Source organism: Heterodontus francisci, chromosome 5, assembly GCF_036365525.1.
Source record: "Heterodontus francisci isolate sHetFra1 chromosome 5, sHetFra1.hap1, whole genome shotgun sequence".
Taxonomy (NCBI): Eukaryota; Metazoa; Chordata; class Chondrichthyes; order Heterodontiformes; family Heterodontidae; genus Heterodontus; species Heterodontus francisci.
Genome location: NC_090375.1, coordinates 99,619,246 through 99,641,554, shown reverse-complemented (window position 1 = coordinate 99,641,554; position 22,309 = coordinate 99,619,246). Strand labels below are relative to the sequence as shown.

The window sequence follows — 22,309 nt, the reverse complement described above, 5'->3', positions numbered from 1 at the left end:
TCTCGCTCCCGCGGCTCTCTACGGCCTCTCGCCTCCGGCCCTCTCCATTCAGCCCTTCCCTCCAGCTGCGGATGCCCAATCCAGTTGCTTTCTCCCCTACCCAGTTGCTTTCTCTACTTCTCCACAGTACGTCAGGCATTGCAACTGTCTGGTCCCTGCATTTTGCATGCTCCCTCTCCCCACCCCTGCCCCTCTTCACCCACCCTCCCCCTCTTCACCCACCCCCCCCTTCACCCCCCTACCTCCACCCCTCCTTTACCCCCCTACCTACACCCCTCCTTTACCCCCCTACCTACACCCCTCCACCATAGTTGAATATCTGAAGTGCAGTTGCAAAGTCGGGGAAATAGCATGCAAAACAAAACCTCAACAATTCTGGGTTTAATTATTGAAAAGTTTTATTAAGTTCATTAAGTATCCGAGGAACTGCTGTGCATGGATACATGAGTGTTGTGTCCAGCATTCCCGTGAGACAGACAGGCCGAGTCTCTGCTATGCACAGCTAAAGAGATTGTTCCTGGAGAGCCTTGTGGTGAATGAACGCTTGGCTCTCTATTCCACTACTGTATTGTCCATGTGAAGAAGGCAAAGTCACAAGAGTCTGAGCTCAGTCTATTCTTGGTGAATGTTCCCCAAGCGCATCCCAATGTGCATTCCCAATTCATCCATAAATGCAATGTTCCTTTCCACATCGTGATGAGCTCCACAGCATGATCCAGTTGCCTTCGTTGCTTGAATGCTGACCGTAAGTCTCGAGGATTGTTTTCTCGACGGCATGTTTTACATGAAAAGAAGAAAAGCAAATCAGAGTCAGAGCTTCCCTCCCTCCAATGAAATTACTGTTGCGCATGCTTTTATGCTCTGCAGTATAGGCCAATGAATCACTTAGTACCCACCTCAGCTGTAGGAGTCAGGATGATGTAACTGCCCCTATCTCGTGATGGTTCAATGCTGCTCTCAGGAAAAACATGAATGATGTGAGGGTGCTGGAAAAAGAAGCACATTTATTTTGGACTATGAACATAAAGCAGGCCATTTAGCCCAGCTATTCCCTGCTAGTGGTTATGCTACTCGTGCGTCTTCCCATCCATTCCCATTTAATCCTGCCTACTACTAACAGCATCATCTTCCATTTCTTTCACTCTTATCTACCTTTGCCTTAAAGCAACACTGAGGATGGAGAATGGTGTGGCTGCACTCACACCTCACCAGTTGTGTACGCAGCAAGAGCATTCACATTTGTGCTACCACTGGACACGGCATGCTTGTTTCTTTTAGTGCTCAGTCTCTTCTTGCTGAACGTTCCCCAAGTGCTTGACCCCTTTGGACGCCTTCTCTGCTTGACAGGCAGCAGCTGGCAATTGCGGAGTCTCACAAGGCTCTGCATGGTTGTTTCAAGGGCAGATGGGGAAACATGTGGCTGTGTGTCCACGTGCACTGCTTGGATGGGTGCAGGAACAGGTGACTGTGTAACTGAACAGCAAGGAGAGGGTACCGCAGGTGGGGGAAGTGGAGCTTTGAACAGGCAGGCGTATGTATGGTCCATCAGATCATTAGGCCAGGGGGTGAAACGCTCAGGATCCAGGGATTGTGGCACGCGACTGATGTACAGCGCTGAGGCCACCTCGATCCGAAGGTGCTTCCGGGCAATTGTTGGGCAAATTAATGGCTCCATCTCATCAGCCAGTCCTTGTGTTTATGGCGCATGCACAGAAAAAGGCACTCCCCTTCCGCTCCGCTGCTCCCCCCCTGCCCCCCGACCTCCCCTTCCCCCCTCCCTCCTGACTCCTCCCTTCCCCCCGTCCCTCCTTTCCCCCCCTCCCTTCTCTCCTTTCCCCCCCCCCCGTCCCTCCCTCCCCCCTTCCCTCCTCCCTTTCCTCCCCCTTCCCTCCCCCCCCCTTCCCTCCCTCCCTTTCCCTCCCTCCCTTCTCTAATCCCTTCCCCCCCTTCTCTCCTCCCTTCCCCCCCTCCCCTCCCCTCCCTTCCTTTCCCCCCCTCCCTTCCCTCCTCCTTCCTTCCCGCCTTCTCTCCTCCCTTCCCCCCCTTCTCTCCTCCCTTCCCCCCCTTCTCTCCTCCCTTCCCTCCACTCCCCTCCCCTCCCCTCCCCTCCCCTCCCCTTCCCTTCCTTCCCTTCCCTTCCCTCCCCCTCCCTTCCCTTCCCTTCCTTCCCTCCCTTCCCTTCCCTTCCCTTCCCTTCCCTTCCCTTCCCTTCCCTCCCCTCCCTTCCCTTCCCTCCCTTCCCTTCCCTCCCTTCCCTTCCCTTCCCTTCCCTTCCCTTCCCTTCCCTCCCCTGAAATGTATTTTCAGAGCAACTTACCTTGGAACAATCTCCTCTGTCTAATAAAAATGAAGCAAATGTCCAAAATGACTAAATAATTGAGAGAAAATGCCCGACGAAACCCCTCCTCCTTCCATTTTCAAAAACTCGCGCCGAAGCTTTCGGAAGATTGACGCATATGCGCACACGGGCTCCGGTCATCTGCGCATGCGCTGCAGTCCGGATTGCCAGGACCAGTGTGCGCATGCGCAAAGGCCAACCTGGTGTGTTCCCCGAGGAAGATGACGTTACGCTATGACGTCGTCTGCGCATGCGCAAACTGGTCCTGGCAATCCGGACTGCAGCGCATGCGCAGAGGGCCCTGAGACCGTGTGCGCATGTGCGCACCGCGGCGCATTCTGATGACGTAGCGTTGTCATCAATCACTTTGTTTAAACAATGGTACAATGTTCGCAGACCTCCAATCATTTGGTACCTCGCCTGTAACTAGTGAGGATTTGAAGATGATCCTCAGCACATCTGCTATTTCCTCCCTGGCTTCCTTTAACAACCTGGGATGCAATCCATCCGGCCCTGGCGATTTATCCACTTTCGTGGGTGCCTGACCCTCTAGTACTTCCTCTCTCATTATGCTTATCATATATAATATTTCACACTCCTCCTCTTTAACTACAATGTCTGCATAAACCCCTCTCCTTTGTGAAGATAGAGACAAAAAACTGAGTAAGAACCCTGCCCATATCTTCTGCATCCACGCATAAGTTCCCTTGTACATATCTGATAGGCCCTACCCTTTCCTTAGTTATCCTCTTGCTCTTAATGTACTGATAAAACATCTTTGGGTTTTCTTTGATTTTACCTGCCAATAATTTTTCATGTCCTCTCTTTGTTTTATAATTTCCTTTTTTGCTTCCCCCTGCACTTTCTATATTTCTCAATGCCTTCTAAAGTATTAAGATTTTTGTGATCATCATAAGCTTTCTTTTTCTGTTCTAACTTACCCTGTAAGCTTCTAGATAACCAGGGGGCTCTAGATTTGGCCATACCACCATCTTTGTGGGAAATGCCTACACTGTGCCTGTAGTATCTTGCTTTTGAATGCCTCCCACTGGTTTACCACTGATTTTCCTTCAAGTAACTGTATTCAGTCCACTTTCGCCAGTTCATATCTCAGTTTCATAAAATTTGCCTTCCCCCAATTTAGAACCTTTACTCCTGTTTTATCTTTGCTCTTTTTCATGATTATGCTAAAACTGACTGTATTATGGTCACTATCTCCAAAATGGTCACCCACTGTTACTTCATCCACTTGCCCAGCTTCATTATCGAAGACTAAATCTAGAATTGCGCCCCCTCTCCTTGGGCTTGTTACGTGCTGGTTAAAAAAGTTCTCTTGAACACAGTTCAAGAATTTTGTCCCCTCTGTGCCCTTCACACTGTTAGTATCCCTGTTGATATTGGGGTAGTTGAAATCCTCAACTATTATTGCCCTATAGTTTTGCACTCAGAAATCTGCCTACATATTTGTTCTTCTGTCTCCCTCTTACTATTTGGGGGTCTACAGTGCACTCCTAGTACTTCTCACTACCATTTACCTGTACTCTCTTTTCTGTTTCTTAACCAATTTCATATCCATGCTAGGACATGGATAGGTTGTCTACCAATATCCATTATAAGCCCACTGACTCCCACAGCTACCTCGACTACACTTCTTCACACCCTACCTCCTGTAAGGACTCCATTCCATTCTCCCAGTTTCTCCGTCTCCGACGCATCTGCTCTGATGATGCTACCTTCCATGACGGTGCTTCTGATATGACCTTTTTCCTCAACCGAGGATTTCCCCCCACTGTGGTTGACAGGGCCCTCAACCGTGTCCGACCCATTCCCCGCACCTCTACCCTCACCCCTTCCCCTCCCTCCCAGAACCGTGACAGGGTTCCCCTTGTCCTCACTTTTCATCCCACCAGCCTCCATATCCAAAGGATCATCCTCCGCCATTTTCGCCACCTCCAGCGTGATGCCACTACCAGTCGCATCTTCCCCTCCCTTCCCCTGTCAGCATTCCGAAGGGATCGTTCCCTCCGCGACACCCTGGTCCACTCCTCCATTACCCCCACCACCTCGTCCCCGTCCCAGGGCACCTTCCTTTGCAATCGCAGGAGGTGTAATACCTGCCCATTTACCTCCTCTCTCCTCACTATCCCAGGCCCCAAACACTCCTTTCAGGTGAAGCAGCGATTTACTTGTACTTCTTTCAATGTAGTATACTGTATTCGCTGCTCACAGTGTGGTCTCCTCTACATTGGGGAGACCAAGCGCAGACTGGGTGACCGCTTTGCGGAACATCTCCGCTCAGTCCGCAAGCAGGACCCTGAGCTTCCGGTTGCTTGCCATTTCAACACTCCCCCCTGCTCTCATGCTCACATCTCTGTCCTGGGATTGCTGCAGTGTTCCAGTGAACATCAACGCAAGCTTGAGGAACAGCATCTCATCTACCGATTAGGCACACTACAGCCTGCCGGACTGAACATTGAGTTCAATAATTTCAGAGCATGACAGCCCCCCACTTTACTTTCATTTTTAGTCATTTTTAGTTATTTTTTCTTCCTTTTTTTCTTCCTTTTTTTTGCATTCCTTTTTACATTTTTTGCATTTATTTCATTTCATCTTAGTTTGTTCAGTTTGCTTACCCACTGTTTTTTTCAGGTTGTTTTTCTTCAGGTTTGCACTTGCTGATGTTCTATATTCAGTATATTCACACCTAATCTGTACTAATGCTTTGTCTTTCAAAACACCATTAACATATTGTTTGCCTTTGCTCCGTGACCTTTTGGTCAGCTATGTGGCCTGGTCCAATCTGCACCTTCTCCTTTGTTATCTCTTGCCCAACCCCCACCTCACTTGTTTATAATCTGTGACTTTTCTAATATTTGTCAGTTCCGAAGAAGGGTCACTGACCCGAAACGTTAACTCTGCTTCTCTTTCCACAGATGCTGCCAGACCTGCTGAGTGAATCCAGCATTTCTTGTTTTTGTTTCATATCCATGCTGCCGCTGCTCCTTTACTCCCATCGGCTTAAATTGTTCTAACAAGCCTATTACGTGATACTTCATCAAAGGTCAACTGCACTAACTTCATCATTATTTCTTTGAAGAATTCAATAAGTTTGTCAAACACAATTTACCTTTAACAAATCCGCTTTGGCTGACATTAACCCATGTTGTTCCAAGTGACAATTAATTTTATTTCTGTATTATGGTCTCTAAAATTTCCTCACCACCGAGTTAGGCTGACTGGCCAGTAGTTATCTTTTTTTAAATTCATTTTTTTGTAGGACATGGGCGTCACTGGCTAGGCAGCATTTGTTGCTCACCCCTAATTGCCCTTGAACTGCTAGGCCTTTTTCAAAGGGCATTTTTAAGAATGAACCGCATTTCTGTGGGTCTGGAGTCACATGTAGGCCAGACCAGGTAAGGACGGCAGATTTCCTTCCCTAAAGGACATTCATGAACCAGATGGTTTTTACAAAAATCGACAATCGTTTCATGGTCACAATTAGACTAGCTTTTTTTTTACTTCCAGATTTTTTTTTAATTGAATTCAAATTCACCATCTGCCATGGTGGGATTCAAACTCATTCCTCAGAGCATTAGTCTGGGCTCTGGATTACTAGTCTAGTGACATTATTACTATGCCACCACCACCCCCAATCTCTGATTTATCTGATTTATCCCTCTCCTCTTTCTTTGAACAGGGGTGTTAAATTACCAACTCACCAATCCTCTTTTACAACAAAAACTTGCATTTATACAGCAACTTTAGCATAATAAAACATCCCAATGCACTTAACAGGAGCGTTATCAAACAAAATTTGACACGAGCCAGATAAGGACAGGTGATCAAAAGCTTAGTCAAAGAGGTTTGAAGGAACATCTTAAAGGAGAAGAGAGAGCTTGACAGGTGGAGTGATTTAGGCAGGAAGTTACTGAGCTTAGGACCTAGGAGCAGCTGAAGGCACATCCGACAATGGTGGGTGATTAAAATGGGTGATGTGCAAGGGGGAATAATTGTAATAATGCAAATATCTCTGAGGGTTGTAGAGTTGGAGAGCTTGCAGAGTCAGGGAGGGCCAAGGCCAAAGAAGCACTCCACCCATATCCAAGGAGAATTGAAAGTTTGTAGCTAAAGCCTCCATTATTTCCACTCTTACTTCCTTCAGCAATCTAGGATATACCCCATCCACACCAGGTGAATTTTCTATTTTGAGCACAGCTAATAGTTGAAGCACTTCCTTTTTGATCAATTTTTATCTTAGCTAATTTTTCAGCCCTCTCCTCTATTACTCTTACTTTAGGAAGCTGCCAGAGGACATATAGTCTCCTTATGCACTACACTTCAGTGATATCCAGCAAACTTTCTCTTGGCCTATAGACTCTGTGGGCTGATAGGGCCTTCTACGAGCAAAACAATGAAGCAAAAAGGCACTATGATAAACAGTGAGTTCTTATTCAAGATAAAAGAAAAACAAAACAGAAACATACAATCTCTAATCTCAGATTATGGAATCATAGAATAGCACAGAACAAGAGGTCTATTTGGCCTATCGAGTCTGTGCTAGGTCTTTTGAAGACCAATCCAGTTAGTCCCACTATCCTGCTCTTTTCCCATATCTCTGCAATTTCTTTCTCCTTCAAGTATTTATACAATTCCTTTTTGAAGGCTGCTATTGAATCTGTGTCCACTCCCCATAATAGGCGATCCGTTCCAAATCCAAACGTGTTGCATAAAAAAGTTTCTCTTCATGTCACCTCTTGTTCTTTTGTCAATCACCTTAAATCTGTGCCCTCTGGTTTTCGACCCTTCAGCTATTGGCAACAGTTTCTCTTTATTTACTCGGTCTAAACCCATCATGACTTTAAACATGTCTATCAAATCTCCTCTTTACTTTCTCTGCTCTAAGGAGAACAAGCCTAGCTTCTCCAGTCTATTCACATAACTGTAATCTTAATAAAGCTCTCCTGTATACTCTCCAAAGCCTGCACATCCTTCCTAAAATGTGGTGCTTAGAATTGAACACAATACTCCAGCTGAGGCTGAACTAGTACTTTCTACACATTAGTATAGACTGTACCTGAACTATCTCTGCCTGCCAGTCTTTGGCTCCATTTTACTGGGGCCAGATCCCTCTTCAATTTACTGAAATTATCCCTCCTCCAGTTAAGTATTTTTATTCTAGATTGTGCCTTGACCTTTTCCATAACTAATCTAAACCTTATGACACTATGATCACTAATCCCGAGGTGCTCCCCCACTGTGACATTCTCCACTTGACCCATTTCATTCTGCAGGACTAGACTCAGCAAAGCTGCCTTGCTCATTGGACAGGAAATATACTGACCAAGATAATTCTCTGAGCACATGCTTGAAAATCCCGAGAAAACATTGGGCTGGATTTTAAGAACCTACCGCCACTCTTGGTGGCGGGTGAAAAGAATGGCGGCTTGCACGTATGGGCCCGCACGCCACAGAGCCACCGCGATCTCCTGTGTGGCCGCTCATTTAAATAGTTGGGGCAGCCTGCCCCCCCTCCCCCCACCCCCCACAATCATGTGGACGGGACGGGCTGTCCGACGTCGTCAACAGCGTCTGCTACCTGTGCGCAAGCGCTGGCGCCATTTTTAAAGGGCAGCCGCCCTACCAGATAATTAAAATTTTTAAAGATGTACCCCACTCCACAAAATTTATCAAATAAAATTTTAATGCCCCTTTCCCACCACCTAATAACAATTACATTAACCATTTGCCCTCTCCCCCCTCAAGAACACTTACCTTGAAGACTGCGGCGGCCAGGAAGATTGAGGGTAAGTACATTTAAATATATTTATTTTACTGATTTAAATATTTAAATTGAGGTCCTGTCACCCAGCAGTGGGGGAGGGAGGGGGCGGTCGGGGTCGGGTGGGTGGGGATCAGGGGGGCCCACCACAGAGCCTGATGATCGGGCCAGACCCTCCCGGCCTCAGGCTCCGTGGCGGCCTCTGCTGCAATGAACCTCTGGCACCCCCTGCCATGGTGCCCAACCTTGGGGGCCTGGTAAAATCCAGCCCAATGTAACAGATCTCGATGTCCTGAATGGCCCTTTAAATATTGCTTCCAGTGTCCCTCTGAAATCAATCCCAATTGGTTTTACTTAATAGGCTTGGTGCTGGGTGGGATCTTTACTATTTAGTGTTCACATTACACAAAAGGATCTTGATTTGCACCTATTTGTGAGGTGTCAGTCTACTTCTGGTGGGGGATGCATGATAGTGAGCTGGGTTGATTCCATGGGCAGGAGTTTCCTGCGGACTTCACAATCAGGCTCAAATGGGGGTCCACAAAAGCGGACACCTGTCCACAAAAAGCAGGATAAATCCAATCTGGCCAATTACCACACCATCAATCTACTCTCAATTATCAGCAAAATGATGGAAGATGTCATCAATAGTGTTATCAAGCAGCACTGGCACAGGAATAACCTGCTCACCAATGCTCAGTTTGGGTTCTGCCAGTGCCTCTCGGCTCCAGACATCATTACAGCCTTGGTACAAACATGGACAAAAGACCTGAATTCCAGAGGTGAGGTGAGAGTGACTGCCCTTGACATCAAGGCAGCATTTGACCAAGTGTGCCATTAAGGAGCCCTAGCAAAATTGAACTCAATGGGTATCAAGGTGAAAACTCTGCACTGGTTGGATTCATATCTAGCACAAATGAAGATGGTTGTGGTTGTTGGAGGCCAATTATCTAAGCTCCAGGACTTCGCGGCAGGAGTTCCTATGGGTATAGTCCTAGGCCCAATCATCTTCAGCTGCTTCATCAATGATCTTCCCTCCATCAAAATGTCAGATGTGGGGATGTTTGCTGATGATTGCATAATGTTCAGTACCATTCGCAGCTCTTCAAATACTGAAGCAGTCTGTGTCCACATGCAGCAAGACCTGGACAACATTCAGGATTGGGCTGATAAGTGACAAGTAACATTCGTGCCACACAAGTACCAGGCAATGACCATCTCCAACAAGATAGAATCTAACGATCTCCCTATGACATTCAATGTTATTACCATAGTTGAATCTCCCACCATCAACATCTAGGGGATTATCATTGACCAGAAACTTAACTGGACCAGCCACATAAATACTGTGATGGGCAAAAGCTGGGGAACTGGCATGCCAGTGAGCAGTGCTATTTTTAGCACCCGCCCGCCTCCATTCCTGGCCCTGGTGAGGGCTAAAATTCCTGCCTCCATGTGTGGAACTGCTTCTGCTTCCCTGGCATTCTACCAAGATCAAGATCTCACTGCAGAAGGAATGGCAACCTGTCACCAACCATATCCTGCTGCATTGTCACATGCTGCAAGATTGCCAGAGAGGCAGTCACACCTCTTAGGATAAGGTCTTCTGATTTGGTCAGTCGTCAGTGAGAGGAGAATGTGGCTGCAGCTGAAGCAGGTAAGGAGACCCAGAGGGCAGGAGTGCAGGAGCCTCAGCCTTTGCATTTGTCCAACATGTTTGAGGTTCTTTCAGCTTGTTTGAATGAGAGTGGGGGCTGCATTGTGGATGAGCAACCTGACCATGGCACCATGGTACAGGAAGCCATTCAAGTAGAGGGAGAAAAAAGAAATGTAATAGTAGTAGGGGACAGTATAGTTAAGGGGATTGACACTGTTCCCTGCAGCAAAGAGTGAGAGTCCAGATGGCTGTGTTGCCTGCCCGGTGCCAGGGTTCGGGACATCTGCTCAGGGCTGGAGAGGAACTCACAATGGGAGGGGAGGATCCAGTCATCATGGTCCATGTGGATACTAATGATACAGGCAGGATAAGGAAAGAGGTTCTGCATTGTCAGAATGAGGAACTAGGTGGCAAATTAAGAAGCAGAACCTCAAAGGTAATAATCTCTGGATTATTACCTGAACCACGTACAAATTGGCATAGGGCAAATAAGATTAGGGAAATTAATGTGTGGCTCAATGACTGGTGTGGTAGAAGTGCATTTTAGTTCATGGGGCACTGGCACCAGTACTGGGGAAACTAGTGGCTGTACCGTTGAGACGGTCTACTCCTGAACCGTGCTGGGGCCGGTGTTCTAGTGAGCCGCATAACTAGGGAGGTAGAGAGGGTTTTAAACTGAATAGTGGGGGCAAAGGATCAAATTTGGGAAGATATGGTAAATTAAGGAGTAGAGATAAGGCAAGAGAGAAAGGTATTAATATGGGCAATGATAAACAGACTGTGACAGGAAGAGACAGAGCATACAAGTCTAAGAGTAAATCAACAGATAAGGCTAGTGATTATAAAAATAATAAAAGGACAAAACTAAAGGCTCTGTATCTGAATACACATAGTATTCAAAACAAAACAGATGAACTGAGAGCGCAAATAGAAATAAATAAGTACGATCTGATGGCCATTACCGAGACATGGCTGCAGGCCGACATAGATTGGGACCTGAATATTGAAGGGTACATGGCATTTAGGAAGGACAGGAAGCTAGGAAAAAGTGGAAGGGTAGCGCTGCTAATTAATGATGGTACTAGCTCACTCGAGAGGGATGACCTAACTTCAGGAGACCAGGATGTAGAAGCAGTTTGTGTAGAAATGAGAAATCATAAAGTCAAGATGTAATTTGTGTGAGTGGGGTGCAGGCCACCTAACATTTACCACACTATAGGACGGGGTAGAAAGGAAGAAATAATGACAGCTTGTCAGAAAGGTACAGTGATAATTATGGGGGATTTTAACCTACACATAGACTGGAAAAATCAAATGGACAGAGGGAGCCTAGATGAGGAGTACATAGAATGTTTACGGGATAATTTCTTGGAACAATATGTTCTGCAGCCAACCAGAGAGCAGGCTATACTAGACCTGCTTTTGTACAACGAGTGGGCTTTTAAAATTTCTAGGCCTCATTTAAATTTCACCAGCCAACTTCACAACTAGAACAATTAGAATCACTCCATATGTATGATTTTCCCATAGAACGACCAAAACAGTTCCTCCCCATGTATAGCAGGTTGGACATGCCACAATGGAGTTTATATTATCACTAAGGACTCACATACATTACAGTCTCAGCACTTTTCTATTGACTTCATGCAACCATCTGTAACATAAAACATTTAACAAAACAGCCCATGCCAAGAGGTTTATTCCTGGCCTCTGATGCAAATTGACAGTTTATGCAAAGCTGTATTATTATTATTATCACCTGATTTGCCTGCTATCAGATTTAAGGATTTTTTAAATCAATTTTCCATGGAAGGGATATGGAAAAATAGTTGCTTTTTAAATCCTGTGATTCAAAGTATAATATTTTACATAAGTTAAATAAAGAGACAGAGATGATAGGTGGTTAATATGATAATGGTGGTTTCTTTCCCCCAAAGACAGTGAACAATAAGCAATTCGGCAGTTTGGCTCAGTTATCAAAATCACATCATGCCTACTGCGGTGGGAAGTTATGCATCGGGGGTTTGACAGAAGGTATCTGGTAGACCTTCCATGAACAGAAGGAGATATAAAAAAGAAATAGAGACCCTATCAATCAGGTCCAGCAAAGGCTGCAAGAACATTCAAGTTTATTATTGAGGGCAGTAGCATAGCAGGTATGCTACTGGATGAGTAACCCAGACGATTGATCTGGAGATTTAAGTTCAAATCCCACCATAGTAGCTATAGAATTTAAATGCAGATAATTAAATAAATCTGGAATTTTAAAAAAAACTAGTGCTGGTAATGGTGACCATGAAATTGTCATTAAAACACATCAGGTTCACGAATGTCCGACAGGGAAGGAAATCTGCCATCTTTACCCAGTCTAGACTTTATGTGACTACAGCATTATGGTTGCATCTTAACTTCCCTGACATAGCCATACTCACAGAATCAGACCTTTCTGCCACCCTCCCAGATTCCTCCATCACCATCCCTTGGTATGTTTTGTGCCACCGGCAGGATAGACCCAGCAGAGCTGGAGGCACAATGGTATACAGTCAGGAGGGAGTGGCCCTGGGAGTCCTCAATATTAATTCCAGACCCCATGAAGTCTCATGGGATCAGGTCAAACATGGGCACAAGGAAACCTCCTGCTGATTACCGTCTACTGCACTCCCTCAGCTGATGAGTCAGTGCTTTTCCATGCCGAACACAACTTGGAAGAATCCCTGAGGGTAGCAATGGCACAAAATATACTCTGGGTGGTGGACTTCAATGTCCAATGTCTAGGGTGGCTCAGTAATACCACTAGTAGCTGAGTCCCTGAAGGATATAGCTGCCAAACTGGGCCTCCAGCAGGTGGAAAGAGAACAAACAAGAGGGAAAAACCTACTTGGTCTCATCCTCACCAATCTCCCTGTCACAAATTCATCTGATAATGACAGTATTTGTAGGAGTGACCACCACACAGTCCTTGTGGATACAAAGCCCTGTCTTCACATTGAGGGCACCCTGCATCTTCTTGTGTGGCACTACCACTGTGCTAAATGGGATAGATTCAGAATAGATCTAGCAACTCACACATTCATGAGGCACTCTGGGCCATCAGAAGCTGCACAATTGTAGTCCGCCACAAAATGTAACCTTGCATATCCCTCAATCTACCATTACATGGGCACAAGGAAACCTCCTGCTGATTACCATCTACTGCACTCCCTCAGCTGATGAATCAGCGCTTTTCCATGCCGAACACCACTTGGAAGAATCCCTGAGGGTAGCAATGGCATCCAGGAGATCAACCCTGGTTCAATAAGGAGCATATCAGGAGCAGCACCAGGCATACCTAAAAGTGAGGTGCTCAGCTAATGAAGTTACAATGCAGGACTACATGCATACTAAACAGCGGGCGCAGCATACGCTAGACAGAGCTAATCGATCTCACAACCAATGGATCAGATCAAAGCTCTGCAGTCCTGCCACATCAAGTCCTGAATGTTAACTAACGGGAGGAGGGGGCTCCATGACCTTCCCATCTTCCATAATGGCAGAGCCCAGCATGTAAGTGGAAACAACAAGTTATTTACAACCACCTTCAGTCAGAAATGCCAAGTGGATGATCCATCTCGGCCTCCCTCTGATCATCCACCTCCAGAGATTCCCACCATCCCAGAAACCAGTCTTCAGACAATTCAATTCCTCCACATGATATCAAGAAACAGCTGAACACATTGGATACAGCAAAGGGTATGGGCTCTGATAACATTTCCGGCTGTTGTGCTGAAATTCCGTGCTCCAGAACTAGCTGCCTCTAGCCAAATTGTTCCAGCTACAATGCTGGAAATTGGCCAGGTATGTCTTGGCAACAAAAAGTAGGACAAATCCAATATGGCCAATTACCACTCCATTCAGTCTACTCTCGATCATCAGCAAAGTGATGGAAGGTGCCATAGGCAGTGCTATCAAGCAGCACTTACTCAGCAATAACTTGTTCACTGATGCTCAGTTTGCGTTCCACCAGGTAACTCTGTTCCAGACCTCATCACAGGCTTGGTCCAAATGTAACAAAGGAGCTGAATTTCTAAGGTGAGGTGGGGAATGACTGCCCTTGAAATCAGGGTAACATTTGACCAAGTGTGGCATCAAGGAGCCCTAGCAAAACTGGAGTCAATGAGAATAAGCAGGAAAAGTTTCCATTGGTTACAGTCATAACGAGCACAAAGAAAGACAGTTGTAGTTGTTGGAGGCCATTCATCCAGTCCCATGAGATTACCGCAGGAGCATAAGTCAGAAGTGGGATGGTCACTGATGATTGCACCATGTTCAGTACCATTTGCAATTCCTCAGATACTGAAGCAGTCTGTGCCCACAAGCAGGACGATGTAGACAACATTCAAGTTTGGGCTCATAAGTGGCAATTAATTTTAGAGCCACCCAAGTGTCAGGCAATGACCATCTCAGTAAGTTAGAGTCTAACCATGTCCTTCCATCACTGAATCCCCCCATCATCAACATCCTGGGGCACACTAGTGACCTTAACTGGACCAACCATATGAATACTGTCACTACAAGGGCAGATCAGATGCTGGGTATTCTGAAGATGAGTAACTAACCTCCTGTCTCCCCAATGCCTGTCCACCATCTACAAGGCACAAGTCAGGAGTGTAATGGAATACACTCCACTTGCCTGGATGGATGCAGCTCCAACAACATTTAAGAAGCTCAACACCATCTAGGACAAAGCAGCCTGCTTATTTGGCACCTCATCCACCACCTTCAATATTCACTCCCTTCACCACAGACGCACAGTTGCAGCAGTGTGTACCAACTACAAGATGCACTGCAGCAACTCACCAAGGCACCTTCAACAATACCTTCCAACCCGCGACCTCTACCACCTAGAAGGATAAGGGCAGCAGATGCATGGGAACACCACCACCTGCAAGTTCCCCTCCAAGTCACACACCATCCTGACTTGGAACTATATCACCGTTCCTTAACTGTCGCTGGGTCAAGATCCTGGTACTCCCTTCCTAACAGCACTGTGGGTGTACCTACACCCCAAGGACTGCATCGGTTCAAGAAGGTAGCTTACCACCACCTTCTCAAAGGCAATTAGAGACAGGCAACAAATGCTGGCCGAAACAGCAATGCACACATCCCCCAAATGAATAAAAAAAATTCTGCAGAGATTAATTCGCCTCCTTGTTCCCCAAAGCCTTACCACAATTTACAAGGTACAAGTCAGTAGTCTGATGGAATGCTATCCATTGGCTTGGATGAGTGTAACTCCAACAACACTCAAGAGCTCAGTACCATCCAGGACAAAGCCTGCTTGACTGGCACCCGATTCATCACCCAAAAACACTCATTCACTTCACCACCGGCACACAGTGGCAGCTGTGTACAAGATATATTGAAGAAATTTACCAAGGCTTCTTTCACAGTACATTCCATGCCTGTGACGTCTACTGCCTAGTGGAACAAGGGCAGCACATACATGGGAACACCAACGCCTGCAAGTTCCCCTCCAAGTCACGCACCATCCTGACTTGGAAATATACTGCTGTTCCTTCACTGTCACTGGGTCAAAATCCTGGAACTCCCTATGTAACAGCATAGTGGGTGTTTCTACACCACACGGACTACAGTGGTTCAAGAAGGTGGCTCACAGCATCATAGAATTATAGGACTGGATTTTGTTCTCAGCCTGATGTCAGGTTTTGTGGTTGGGGGACTGGAGAATCAGAGTGGCAGCGGCCGCCACGGAGTCCGATGCTAGGATTGCCAGGCCCGATCTTCCCTGCGGCGGCAAGGTTCTATGGCGGCACCTCCGCCACTCTGTGACGGGACCGTACTTTAAATATTTAAAATGCTTCTCTGCATAAATTTACATTTGATTCACTGCAGTCTTAACTTCAGTTCCCAATCTTGAGCTCATCATGCAGCACTCACGTGCCTTCACTTTCCCGTCCAGGAGAAGCTAGTGCCATTGAGATGGGCAATGGGTCAACTCTGTATGCTTTGTATCGGGAAAGGGGGGAAGGAGTCAACTATCCATGATTTGTATGGGGAAGGAGGGGAGGGGGTCAACTCTGCATTATGTTGAACTGTTTGCAGGGCTGGCAGCCTTTTAAAAATGGCGTCAGCAACTGCTCCTGCATTAGGTGATGCCGTAAACAGCGTCACCAATGCCGCCCCCGCCATGTGATTGGGGGGCGGCTGCCATTAATATGTTAAGTGGCCATTCACCACGTAATCACAGCAGCGTGGGTCCCATGCAGGGCGGCCGGCATTTTCCGCACCCACCACCACCTCTGGCAACAGGAAGACGAAATCCAGCCCATTGAATGGTTACAGCACAGAAGGAGGCCATTCGGCATGTTATGCCCATGCTGGCTCTCTGCAAGAGAAACTCACCTAGTACCACTCTCTCTCACCAACACCTTCTCAAAGACCATCAGGGATGGGCAATAAATTATAGCATATAAGTGACACCTGTTGTGAAAGCTGGAATTTGCTCAATGGTCATGTTTTAAAAAACTGTGATCTTTAATGCAGTGCTGTTATGAAAGTGCTTCTATTTTTAAAAATTTTTTGAGGACTCATATTTTAAAATTGTGGACATTGGTTCATTTGGAAAACTGAAAAGATTCCATGGATGTGTTTTTTTTGCGAGGGTCACTGGGAAGACACTTGAGCTTTGTATTTCAAAACAACCTTTGCTGGATGTCACATGCCTTAACCTAAATAAACAGCAGGGACCTTGATGGCCAAGGGAATTGTTTACAGAGAAGTAACATGTCAAGATTTATGGTGGTCAGGAGGTTTTCACTTGCTGTTGGGGTGCAGACTGTTTTTAAGGCAGTTGGAGATCAACCTGCCAAGAGAGTAGCACCCAACTCATTTTTCTCCACCTCTTTGAGAAATCTTGGAAAATCCAGTGTGTGATAGCTAAAACCCTTGATGCCACATTTTCCCTGAGATACTCCTAGAAAGCTGCCCAAAAAGAACTGCTCCAGATAAGATCCCGGTGACCCATCTCTGTGTACCTGGACACCAGACCAAAGGACAACTGATATCCTTCCATAGCTTTTCTTTTTCCTTCAAGAATGAACAAGTATTTGGCCAAAGTATTCTTTTATTATCTTTTTTTTTGTAAAAGACCTCTGCAGAGAAAATTTCTTTTTTTTTTATCTAACCGTGTGTGTGTGCATGTGGTGTTGGGTGTATAGAAGGGATTATCTATTTCCATTCATATTTCAAATTGTGTGTTAATGCTTTGCATCTTTACTGGATAAGTCTTGCTTTATAATAAACTGAACATTTTGCTGTTTCTTAAAGAAACCTGGTTGGTGTATTTTATTCTGGGATAAAGAGTAGCGTATATGATTGACCTGATTGGTAACTGGGTAAGCATTTAAATATATTTGTGACCTGTGGAGAAATGGAACTAGTGAAAGACAGTGCACTCCTGCTGCCTTGGTCATAACAGTGTAAAATGGACAGTCAGAGGAAACATGTGACCTCATATAAAATCTGTCCTGAGCCTTGGTTACCATGAGAACAAGGAACCCAGATCAAAGACCCTTTTGAAAGCAGGATGCAAGTTTGTAACTCATGTTCATTTGCAAGTTGTAACTTAAGGGACAATGGGTTTCGCTCTCCCAGATTCATAGATTGTAAATGAAGCCAGGGGCTCGAAAAATGAGTGGCAATTTTTAACAGATGAAAACAAAGGAAGGCCGAGGTGTTTATTTTCTATGGTTAAACGTATGGTCTCTGAGAATTGTCAAAGGCACAACAACGATTGACTTTTAATCTGGATAAATTTGAGAGGCTTTCCTAGGTCCGGGGCTGAAAGGAAGAAATGAAAACCAGCAATTGCACAGCCTAAGAGAGACAGAGGGGCCAGTGGGCTGTTTCTAGGGAAACAGCTGCTCTCAGATCACCGATACAGCAAAATGGCTACTAAGATTTGAATCTGGTTCAAAGGCTAGAGGTTTGAGGAGGAGAAAAGACCAATGGGGTCACCAGAGATTGCCAGTCAAATGTGCTCAGAAGAAATGAGCGAAGAGGAAGTTGGCTTTGAGAAGGACACTGGGAAATCCAACCCATTGCAGCTGGGAAGAGTTTGGGACTTTTAACTGCAAGGATATATTTTCGATGAGAGCACTGTGTATAAATGTGGTGTGTGTTTTTCGAGGGCATTAATAAGTTAATAGGAAATACCTTTCTCCGTAATTAATTGTATTTGCTACCTACTAAGTATTGTTTAGTTAATATTGATTTTTAGTGTGGTTGATATAGTAAAAGTCTTAAAATGTGAAATCTTGTCATGTGATTCTTTAATCGATCACTGGGAAGTTCATATCTCTAGTTTTAAAGTTAGTGGTCTCTGCTAAGGTCATAACACACCCACATTCCATGAATTAATAAAGAAAAAGGAAAAAAGTGAAACCTAGTTGGGCTTTCACTGAGATTAAGTGATAATGCTGAAGTTTAGTTAGAAGTCACTGGGGTATAAATCAGCATGCAATACACCTATTTAAGAGGCTTAAAATGGTGCAAAACACAGCAGCCTGCACCCAATCTACTCAGGTGTCATCCCATTGCAAAACTCGTGGACATATTTTGTATGACAACGCGAAGATAAATTGTACCTGATTTAGTTAAGTGAGTCTCATCACAACTGCTGTTAGCATGTTCATTTGATGTGAAATGTGTTACGATCAGGTGAGGAGGGGTAAAATGGCTCCCCTCTTTTCTCTCTCCTTGTTTGAAAGTAACAGGTTTACTCCTTTTTTTGAAAAGGATATACTTGCCAATTCAGTGAGTTTTTAACTGTTTACATGCTGTGATCATAAAAGAACTAATCGGACAGATTTTCTGAAGTTTAACAAAGAAAGAGATAAGCTTTATTGTACTTAAACTGATCTAAGTAAAAGTAATAAAATACATTTGAAGTTTACACATGCACACATATAGCTTACAGAATGAGGGGGGAGGATAGATTAGTCAAATTCGAGTCCAGAGAAATAAAAGGAACATACAGTCTGTGGAGGTTGGCTTCACATGCAACTCAGTGGTCATATGACTTTCCTTTGGTGGTCGTGATACTTCTGATTTGGCTGTTCTCCTGGAGACAGTAGTGTGGGGTTGATTTCCTTCAAGGAGTCTCTGTATGCAGCAGGGGTCACGATTTGCAAACAGGGTTCAAAGCTTGCAAGGTGGGTTGGAGAGAGAGAGGGAGGAAGGAGGGACCCCACTCGGATCTTCTCTCATCAGTGTCTTGCTGCTTGTCTTTACTACAGAGAAAACAGAAGCTTAAGCAGACGAAACGTGGGCCTGTCACATGACTGTCACCCAGTGATTTAAGAATGGTCATTATGAGTGCAACTTGCAACTTAATTAGTCCATGTCTAGGAATCCCCTTCTTACAGTTAGGGTGCCATTGTTCAAGTAATTTGTTTGAATGGATCATCTCCACCAGTTGAATACCTCAGGTGATGACCTTGATGCCTTGCTAATGGGGAGGGGGTATGTGGTTCACACAGATTCCCCAGGTCATTATCCTTGATGGATCTTTGCAGACATAGTGACTCCATCTCAATGTATTGGAATGTGGAATGTCTTCTTTGGCCTCCTTATCTCGAGAGACAATGGGTAAGCGCCTGGAGGTGGTCAGTGGTGTGTGGAGCAGCGCCTGGAGTGGCTGTAAAGGCCAATTCTAGAGTGATAGGCTCTTCCACAGGTGCTGCAGAAAAATTTGTTTGTCGGGGCTGTTACACAGTTGGCTCTCCCCTTGCGCTTTTGTCTTTTTTCCTGCCAATTGCTAAGTCTCCTCGACTCGCCAAACTTTAGCCCCGTCTTTATGGCTGCCCGCCAGCTCTGGCGAATGCTGGCAACTGACTCCCACGACTGTGATCAATGTCACAGGACTTCATGTCGCGTTTGCAGACGTCTTTAAAGCGGAGACATGGACGGCCGGTGGGTCTGATACCAGTGGTGAGCTCGCTATACAATGTGTCTTTGGGGATCCTGCCATCTTCCATGTGGCTCACATGGCCAAGCCATCTCAAGTGCCGCTGACTCAGTAGTGTGTCTAAGCTGGGGATGTTGGCTGCCTTGAGGACTTCTGTGTTGGAGATACGGTCCTGCCACCTGATGCCAAGTATTCTCCGGAGGCAGCGAAGATGGAATGAATTGAGACGTCGCTCTTGGCTGACATACGTTGTCCAGGCCTCGCTGCCATAGAGCAAGGTACTGAGGACACAGGCTTGATACACTCGGACTTTTGTGTTCCGTATCAGTGCGCCATTTTCCCACACTCTCTTGGCCAGTCTGGACATAGCAGTGGAAGCCTTTCCCATGCACTTGTTGATTTCTGCATCTCGAGACAGGTTACTGGTGATAGTTGAGCCTAGGTAGGTGAACTCTTGAACCACTTCCAGAGCGTGGTCGCCAATATTGATGGATGGAGCATTTCTGACGTCCTGTCCCATGATGTTCGTTTTCTTCAGGCTGATGGTTAGGCCAAATTTATTGCAGGCAGCCGCAAACCTGTCGATGAGACTCTGCAGGCACTCTTCAGTGTGAGATGTTAAAGCAGCATCGTCAGCAAAGAGGAGTTCCCTGATGAGGACTTTGGTGTATTATAAAAGGGAAGCTCATATAGGCAATGGAAAGGTCCTGGTGAGGTAATAAATTGTGATGGTAAGACAGTAGTTATGAAACATCAAACTCAAACCGTTCAGGTTTATTCCTCATGATTAATCGGGATTCATTACAAAATCACAGAAACTGAGCAGCTGATAGAAGGAAATGAGGCACCTTGCACATCAAATGTTAATGTGTTTTGTGATGAATGTCCATGGACTGGCAGAATGGGGTTTAAGAGTGGAGAGTAAGAAATCGTAGTGCAAGTTCTTTTCGTGTGTCTGGAAATGACTCTTGAATCAGGAACCGATCATGTACTGGAGAAAGAGCCTCCGATAGTGTGAGAGTGAGGAGCTGCATGTTTGCAATCATTTTATTTGTAAAATAAATGCAAGACTGAGTAGAAAGATTGGCTTCAGCATAATCTTTCAACAACAGGCTTTCTGGAGTAACACACACCACAGTTTCAGAAGGATGTTAAGGCATTAAACAGGGTGCAGAAAAGGTTCACAAGAATGATTCCAGGGATGAGGAACTTCAGTTACGTGGATAGATTGGAGAAGCTGAGCCTTTTCTCCTTAGAGAAGGTTTAGAGGAGATTTGATAGAGGTGTTCAAAATCATGAGGAGTCAAGACAGAGCAGATAAAACCAGAGAACCATAGAAAAATTACGGCACAGAAGGAGGCCATTCAGCCCATCATGTCGGCTCCAGCCGAAAAAGCTAGCCGCCCGATCTATTCCCACCTTCCAGCACCTGGTCCATCGCCTTGCAGGTTACAGCACTTCAGGTGAATATCCAGGTACCTTTTAAAAGAAATGAGGGTTTCTGCCTCCACCACCATTCCGGGCAGTGAATTCTAGACATCCACCACCCTCTGGGTGGAAAGGTTTTTCCTCATGTCCCCTCTAATCCTTCTACCAATCACCTTAAATCTGTGCCCCTGGTAATTGGCCTCTTCACTAGGGGAAACAGGTGCTTCCTGTTGACTCTATCGAGACCCCTCATAATTGTGTACACCTCAATTAAGTCACCCCTTAGCCTCCTCTGTTCTAAGGAAAACATCCCTAACTGATCCAATCTTTCCTCATATATGCAACTTTCAAGCCCTGGCAACATTCTTGCAAACCTCCTCTGTACTCTCTCCAGAGCAATTATGTCCTTCCTGTAATGTGGTGACCAGAACTTTTTGCAGCACTCCAGCTGTGGCCTAACCAGTGTTTTATACAGTTCCAGCATTACTTCCCTGCTTTTGTTTTCTATACCTCGGCCAATAAAGGAAAGCATTCCATATGCCTTCTTCACCCCTCTATCTACTTGTTCTGCCACCTTCAGGGACCTGTGGACATGCACTCCAAGGACTCTCACTTCTTCGACCCCTCTCAATATCCTCCTGTTTATTGTGTATTCCCTTGCTTTGTTTGCCCTCCCCAAATGCATTACCTCACACTTCTCCAGATTGAATTTCAATTGCCATTTTTCCGCCCACTCAACCAAACCATTGATATAATCCTGCAGTCTACAGCTATCCTCTTCACTATCAACTACACGGCCAATTTTTGTGTCATCAACAAATTTTCCAATCATGCCTCCCACATTTAAATCCAAATCATTAATATATACCACAAACAGCATCGGACCCAACACTGAGCCCTGTGGAACGCCAGTGGAAACCGCTTCCCATTTGCAGAAACATCCGTCGACTACTACCCTTTGTTTCCTGTCACTGAGCCAATTTTGGATCCAATCTGCCTCATTCCCCTGTATCCCATGGGCTTTCATTTTTCTCACCAGTTTGCCATATGGGACCTTGTCAAACACCTTACTAAAGTCCATGTAGACCACAGCCACTGCACTACCCTCATCAATCCCCTCAAAAAACTCAATCAAGTTAG

The 22,309-nt window shown here is 45.6% G+C and overlaps 1 long non-coding RNA gene across 2 annotated transcripts in view; it reads right to left on the bottom strand.

Annotated features, from left to right (window-relative positions):
- Positions 1 to 380: 380 nt before the first annotated feature.
- Positions 381 to 22,309, bottom strand: part of LOC137369573 (uncharacterized) — a 39,138-nt gene continuing 17,209 nt past the window's right edge. Inside the window, exon 3 of one of the 2 annotated variants that reach the window (XR_010974971.1) lies at positions 381 to 986. This is a non-coding gene — a long non-coding RNA (uncharacterized lncRNA). Of the gene's footprint in view, positions 987 to 20,159; positions 20,449 to 22,309 lie in introns of those variants that run through there. The other variant, XR_010974972.1, reaches the window with a different exon arrangement.